This window comes from Lactuca sativa, chromosome 2 (genome assembly GCF_002870075.4).
Source record: "Lactuca sativa cultivar Salinas chromosome 2, Lsat_Salinas_v11, whole genome shotgun sequence".
Lineage (NCBI taxonomy): Eukaryota > Viridiplantae > Streptophyta > Magnoliopsida > Asterales > Asteraceae > Lactuca > Lactuca sativa.
The window spans coordinates 118,997,054-119,004,999 of record NC_056624.2 but is presented as its reverse complement, the minus strand read 5'-3'; positions in this window follow the sequence as shown (position 1 = coordinate 119,004,999).

Here is a 7,946-nt window from a genome sequence, read left to right as displayed (position 1 = left end):
TTCGAAATCGTTTGGAACAAGGTAGAGTATAAATAATTAAACACTAAGTAATTATTTAGCATGATACTCTAGATTAATAATGGATAAACTAAATCAGACATAGTTTATATATAGACTTTGCATGAAATTTGAATCCGTAAAACAAGTAATGAAAATCCCAAATTATTCCCATAATAATTTGAATGGTTTGATAAGTTCCCACACTGTTTTGAAAACTATGTAATTATATTTAGAAAACGTCCCTTATGCTCTGCATATTACATAGGGATAAAGGTATCTAAAAGTTTGATAGAAAATCGTTATAATTACATCAGTTTTTAAATTACGAAATCCTTTATGATTTGCTTGTATTCCCCCCCATGAAAACATGAAAAACTCAGAAAAGTGTAGGGGTATGAACTCACCTGCAGTGAATGGATGGAAGTGCCGGGTAGGAATGTTAGGTGTTAAGTGAGGACTTAAACACACGCGAGGATCCTATGTCACATGAAGTGATACATAATTGTATCTAATTAGTTATTTAATCACTAATTAAGTAAGTAAATACACTCTAATGCGCGAAAACACTTTATTTCAAGTGTTAGGAGTGATACGGGTTGTATCTAAGGAGTGTATGGCCTCATTATGGAGTTTACTCTTCAAGTGGTGGCCTTAGGGGTGTTTACGGTTTCAAGAACATATCCCCCATGAGTTTACAGTCGTAAACTCATGGGAATGGTGTCATTGGGTGCTCAAAGGTCTTAAACTACTCAAGGAACCATGCTAGACTCGAATCAAGGGCTATGGAAGTGATTGGGGCTTGAAATGGACCTTCCTTGGAGTTTACGGTTTTTGAACCACTCCTTGGGGAGTTTATGGTCGTAAACACATGATTTTATCGCCGTAAAGTCATGTTTGTCACATTCTTTCATGGTTTGGTGCTTCTAGGGTATGCATGCAAGGTTCTAGTCACTCATTCAAGTCATAGAAGGTGTTTAAGGGCACTTTAATACCCTAAAAAGGTGTTTATGGTTTTGGGATATTCCCCAACCGTAAACTCATGTTAACTCCTCTCATTCCATGTTTTGGGGTTCTAAGATCATTCATGCAAGTTTCTAGGTCAATAGCCAAGCATTAGAAGGGTTTTGGGGCATCAAAACCCCCCTTTAGGGTGTTTACAGTTTTGGGATGCTCCCAAACCGTAAACCCATGTTCTTGGGGGTTTTTGGGTGGTTAAACCACGAATTTGCAAGAATACTAAGCAAAACAATAAGCTAGGAGGGTTTACTTACTGTTGTGAAGCTTGAAAGGGGTGATTCTTGATCAAATTCCAACTTTTGTAGAGAAAGAGAGAGTAGAGAGAGAAAGTTCTAGGGTGTGAAAAAAGGTTGCAATGAAGGCCACTCAACCCTTATATAGGGTTGAGTTTATGGTGGGGGTCTACCCAACACCAACTGCAAATGGGGTTTCGCGTGATTTATAGTTTTCTAACACGTATGAAATTACAACAATAACCCTAAATGATTTACTTAACTTAAAAGTTAACGGAAAACTTTAATAATAAAAATAAATTTTATTAACGGAAGTGGGTTACAGTGACGGAATAAATTTCGGGTTGTCACAACGTTGCACTGATTTTAAAACAATTAGTTAATCAATAATCAACCTCACACACCCTTAACCAACTTTGGCCTTGTGACGATACATTTAAATCAATTTTGTTTTTAGGCTTTGATTACTAGTCTAATATAATGAACCCCATGTGAAAAATGGGCCCCCTCTAGGACGTAGGCCCTGTGTGATCTCTCACCTCGCACACCTTCAAAGACACCCATGCGTCGACACATCGAACTTTCTTTCCCCATATCGAGATGAGTGGGGACCCATAAAATAAGGGAAATAAAATTGGCTAGAATATATATATATATATATATATATATATATATATATATATATATATATACACACACACACACACACACACGGGTACTTCCAATAAAATTCTTACAGTTATATACTATTTTTTTTTTCAATTCTAAAAAAATACTCTTAAATATTATGCGGAATAGGGATGACACCTCCAACGGTGACACCAAGCGTATCTATAGGTGTCACCCGTATTGCCGATATCCTATTATCCGAGTGCTTTGGTTCTGTAACAGCCCAAAAATCGGATAAATTTTTTTCGTATTCAGTTAAGAATTGCAACCATAATTTGTTTAAAAAATTCATGACAAAGAAAACATGTCAAATTATCAGAGTAACAACATCAATAAGTGCGGAAAATAGTGGAGAGTGAATGTTGTGCCATTAAGTCGGGCCCTTCCCTTTAGTATCGGAAGTATCTAAAACCACAAAAACAAATTGTAAGCAAAAGCTTAGTGAGTTCCCCACAATACCACATAACATACATACAATTGCCATGGGCTACCCCCATGGTCTTTTCCTTGGAATGTCATGGGCTACCCTCATGGTCTAATATCCAAGTTCCATGGGCTACCCCCATGGTCTTCCATGCCATGGACTGCCCCCAAGGTCTTCCATACAAATACTACGGGCTACCCCTGTGGTCTTTCAGACAAGCAAACACATAGAAAACTATCATTCCACATGACAAATAATGGACCGATATTGGTGCCTTAGACCCATGAATATAGTGAGAAAGAATCACCTTAACTGCTGAAATCCCAAACAAATACTCAGGCTGCTGGGCAGAATAAAATCCCATGCTAACTAGAAAAATAGGTCCTAAACAATAAGGTCAAAATCCGAACTAAGACTTTCACATAAAAATAATGTCCGAGATGAGACGGATCAAACTAGTCCCAAAGCCCATAAATATCCTAAGTCCATTCCAATGGATCAATTAAGGCCCAAGAGGCCCAAACAACTAGAAAGGCCCTACGAAAAATATCCAAGGCTCAAACCCATTAACCAAGCCCATCAACTTGGACGAAAACACAATTACCCCAGATCTGGGTCGTACGCTCAACGTACATAGTGGAATGCGTAGCGTAGCAAGTCAAAACGAAAAACGCGACCAAGGGAGCTAATATGCGCGGCGTATAGGAAGTACGCACAGTATACATAGCCCCCATGCAATCCATGATAAAGTGGCTTAACCACTTATGTCCTTGAGCCTAAAATTCATATATGAACCCTTTATGCCCCTTAAGGCCATAAAGTTGCAAACTTTACGCCTTAAGACCAATACCAAAACCCCTAAACTCAAAATCCTAACTTATCACACCCAAAAATACACTCTAGCACATGAAAGGGGACACAACAAGGTTCAAGCTTGCACAGTTATGCGATGAAACGACTAAAAGCTTCTGAAAACACAACTTGGGGTCTTAGAAGTAGCTCTTACCCATTAAGATCTAATATGTATGGACAAAATAGGGAAAACTAGACCCAAAGTGGAACTTAATGAAAAACAACCAAAGGTTGGAGCTTTATACCTTCTAATGGAGCAAAATGAAGATGATAAGTTGGATCCAAACTCTTGAGGGCAAGGCTTCCTTCTTGAGCAACCTAATTCACCATCAAAAGTGCACTTTAACACTCAAAATCTCCAAAAAGGAGCAAGATGCACTAGGGTTTTCTAAGATAGTTGTGAGAGATAGTAGGGGAGGGACATAGGCCATAATGGGGTTTAAATAGTGCATAAACCCTAAATCATAGGGTTTCTGGTTTGAGCCTCGTACACACAACGTACCGGAGTATGCGCAGCGTACTCATTAGGAACCAACTACGCTAAGCGTACAAAGGTGTACGTCCTGCGTACTCGATTAGGGCCAAAACTTGGAGATTTCACTTCGGGGACCTAATGTGAAATAAAGAAACTTTAAGGGTTCAAAAGGAAACTTGATAATATCTAGATGTTACAAGTCTTCCCCACTTGAATTAGACTTCTTCCTCGAATTTCACTGATTTGAATAAATTCGGGTAGTGCTCTCTCATCTCGTCCTCCGGCTCTCATGTCCATTCGGAGCCCCTTCGGTGCTGCCATTCCACATTTACCAGCTTCACCACCGTGTTACGAAGAGTTTTGAATTTCCTGTCAAGAACTGCAATGGGCTTCTCCACATAGTTCAAGTGCTCATCCACCTGAATATCATCTAACGAGATCAATATCAAGTCATCGGCATAACATTTCTGCAACCGAGACACATGGAAAGTGTCATCGGCTACACATTTATGAAATTGAGACAAGTATGCAACCCTGCCAACATGGGCATAAGTCCTTAATTGTCCAATGAATCGGGGACCCAGACTACCCCCCTTCCAAAATCAGATGACACCTTTCCAAGGTGACACCTTCAACAACATAGAGTCCCCCACCTGAAACTCAAGGTCCGAACGGCGTCGGTCAGCGTAACTCTTTTGGCTACTCTGCGCAACCCGTAACCTGTCGCATACCTGTTGAATCAACTTGGTGGTCTTAATCACCACCTCGACGCTCCCCATGAACCAATTCCCAACCTCCCCCCTCCAACAAACCGAAGTCCTACAGCTCCTTCCATACAACATCTAGAATGGTGATCAGTCGATACTAACAATATAACTGTTGTTGTAGGAGAACTCTACTAGTGGGAGGTATGAATCCCAACTTCCTCTAAAGTCCAATACACAAGTCCAAAGCATATCCTCGAGCGTTTGGATCATACACTCACTTTGACCGTCAGTCTGGGGGTGGTATGTTATATTGAAATGCAGTTGAGTTCCCGATTTCTCATTGAACTTCCTCCAAAATTGAGAGGCGAAATGAACATCTTGATCCGAGACCACTGACACAGGCACCCCATGCCTAACTACTACCTCTCGAACATAAATATCAACTAGATTCTCGACGGATATACTCTCGGTAATTGGAATAAAATTTGCATTCTTGGTCAACCTGTCCACAATGACCCAAACTGAATCAACACCCTACGCCGTCCTGGATAACTTTGTGATAAAATATGTGGTGATCTCCTCCGACTTCCAAATGGGGATGGGTAAAAATTGGACTTTTCCGTGAGGTCATTGATGTTTGGCTTTGACTTTCCTACAGGTCAAACACCGCTCAAAAAACCAAGCCATTTCTCTTTTCATGCAGGGCCACGAGTAGCTCAATCTCAAGTCTCGGTAGATCTTCATGGACCCCGGATGGATATAAAACTTTGCTATATGCGCCTTCTCCAAAATCATATATTTCACCCCACCTGATGTCGGAACCCAGACCCTACCGCATTGAGTCAATAACCCCAACAATCTCTAACAAGGAACCTTCCTTCTAATCCGTTGAGTCTTCCATTTTTTCCTCTCCAATCCTTCTACCTGAGCCTCCTTGATCAAATCCATCAAGGGTGAAATAATAGTCATCCTCAAACAAATATCTTAGATTGATGAGCACACCTCCTTATGGCTAAAAAGCATCGGCCACCGTATTGGCCTTCCAGGGGTGGTAGAAAATCTCACAGTCATATTCTTTTACCATATCCAACCACCTCCGTTGCGGCATACTCAAGTTCGGTTGATCCATACAAGTAGTGCCTCCAGATTTTAAGGGAAAACACCACCATCCCCAATTCCAAATCATGCGTGGGGTAATTCGCCTCACGAGGCTTCAGCTTCCTCAAGGCGTAAGCAATCACATGCCCTGTCTGCATAAGGACAACTCCCAATAGAGAAATAGAAGCATCGCAATAAACCACAAAATTATCCAATCCCTTAGGTAACGCGAGAATCGAGGCCTCGCACAATCTCTGCCTTAGAGTCTCGAAGGCCAACTACTGATCCGGACCCCACCCAAAGGTCACATTTTTGTTGGTCAGGTGGGTTAGAGGCACTGCAATCTTGGAGAAGTCTTGAATAAATCTACGATAATACCCCACAATACCCAACAAACTTTGAATCTCATATGCGTTTTTCAAAACTTACCAATGCATTACAACCTCGATCTTGGCTGGTTCCACCAAGATACCACCCTAGTTGATGATTTTCCCTAAAAACTACACCTCACACAACCGAAACTCGCATTTGGAGAATTTTCCATAACGCCTTTCCCTCCTCAAGGTCTCCAACACCTCTCGAAAATGTTGCTCATGCTGCTCCTTGGTCTTAGAGTAGACCAAGATATCATCAATAAAAAAAATCATCGATCGGTCCAACATCGACATGCAGACCCGATTCATGAGACCCATGAACGTAGTTGGTGCATTAGTTGAGCCCGAAAGACATCACCATGAACTCGTAATGACCATAATGAGCTCTAAAGGTTGTATTCTATACATCCTCATCCATGATCCTCATCTGGTGGTATCCTGACCGTAGATCAATCTTGGAGAACCAAGGTGCACCTAGAAGCTGATCAAATAGGTCGTCGATCCTCTGAAATGGGTAACAGTTCTTCACTGTCACCTTGTTCAGTTCCCGATAATCGATACAAATCCTATGTGATATATCCTTCTTTTTTACGAATAGGATCGGTGCTCCCAACAAGGAACTGCTTGGACGGATAAAAACCTTGTCTAACAACTCATGAGGTTGCATAGACAACTCCTGCATCTCTGGCGGTGCTAGGGGATAAGGCGCCTTGGTTATTAGAGCCGAACCAGGCATCAAAAGAATTTGAAACTCAACTTGCCACTCGGGAGGCACTCCTGGAAACTCCTTGGGAAAAACATCAGGAAAATTCCGCACGATGGATACCCAGCTAAACTTTGTCGTGGCCTCCACCCGTGTATCTGAAACATAAGCTAAAAACCCCAAACAACCCTGCTGAAAAAACCTCCTAGCCCTCACAGTTGAATAGAGAGTCAGCCGATGTGAGGATCTCTCACGAGGAATGACCATTTCTCCCCCACTTGGGGTTCGAACTCTCACCAACTTCCACTCACAATCAATCACGACCCGATTGTGCCCCAACTAGTCCATCCCAATGATAACCTTTAATCCCCTCAAGGGGATTGGTACCAAAGATATAGGAAAGCTCTCGCCAAACATGTTCAGAACACATCCTCGGAATACCCTTGCAGTGCTCACAGTGTGATCATCCGCAATGTCCACCTCCACAGGGGAGTCTAATGTGCCCGGAGTGTCTCGAAAATTCTTGCTGAGTGCAAGAGACAAAGGATCGGGTAGCCCTGAATCAAACAAACTATGGGCAGACAACCCATTGACCAAAAAGGTCCCTATACAAGATCATAATAAACATGAGCATAAGAAATAAAAAATAAAAGATAGAGTTAAGTCAGATACCCGTAACAACATACGATGCTGCTCGGGCCTCATCGGTGGTCAACTGAAATGCTCTGCTCTTCACCGCAGGAGCCTCTGCCTTGCCCTAGCGACCATCGGTAATCCTCAAGGTGGTTGGCACAGGCGACACCACTACTCCACCACACAACCTCGGAATATCGGTCTTTTATGGCCCGTCTGGTAGTAGTCAAAACAAATCAAGCCCTTCGTGGGGCACTCCTTGCTCATGTGGCCCGATTGACCATAACTGTAACATATCGAGTCTGCTGCTCGACTGGCCCTACTGTGCGGCTTTCCGCACTTAGCGCAACGGCCTCGGCCCTGATGGACTCTGCTAGAAGTATCGGAGGTCTTGGGCTTCTTGGCCTGGCCCACTACTGTCTGCAACTGCTCCGACTTCCGCTTCATCCGGAGCTCTACTCAATTTCTCGCTCACGTTCTTTCTCAATCATATCATTCAGGGTCTTGCACCCTCAAAAGCTCACGAACTCCCTAATATCATCCCTCGGCATATCATGATATCTCATCTTCCTCATCTCCTCATCCACAACGTACTGCGGAACTAGCAATTCCCTCTCTTTGAACTTGGCGGTGATCTCCGCCACAGTCTTTGTGGTCTGGTGAAGGTCCTGAAACTCCCTAACCAGCTGTTGCACCTCAATGGCCGGTGCAAACTCCCAATCAAACCTGTGCACAAAATCCTCCCATGTCATCACTGTCAC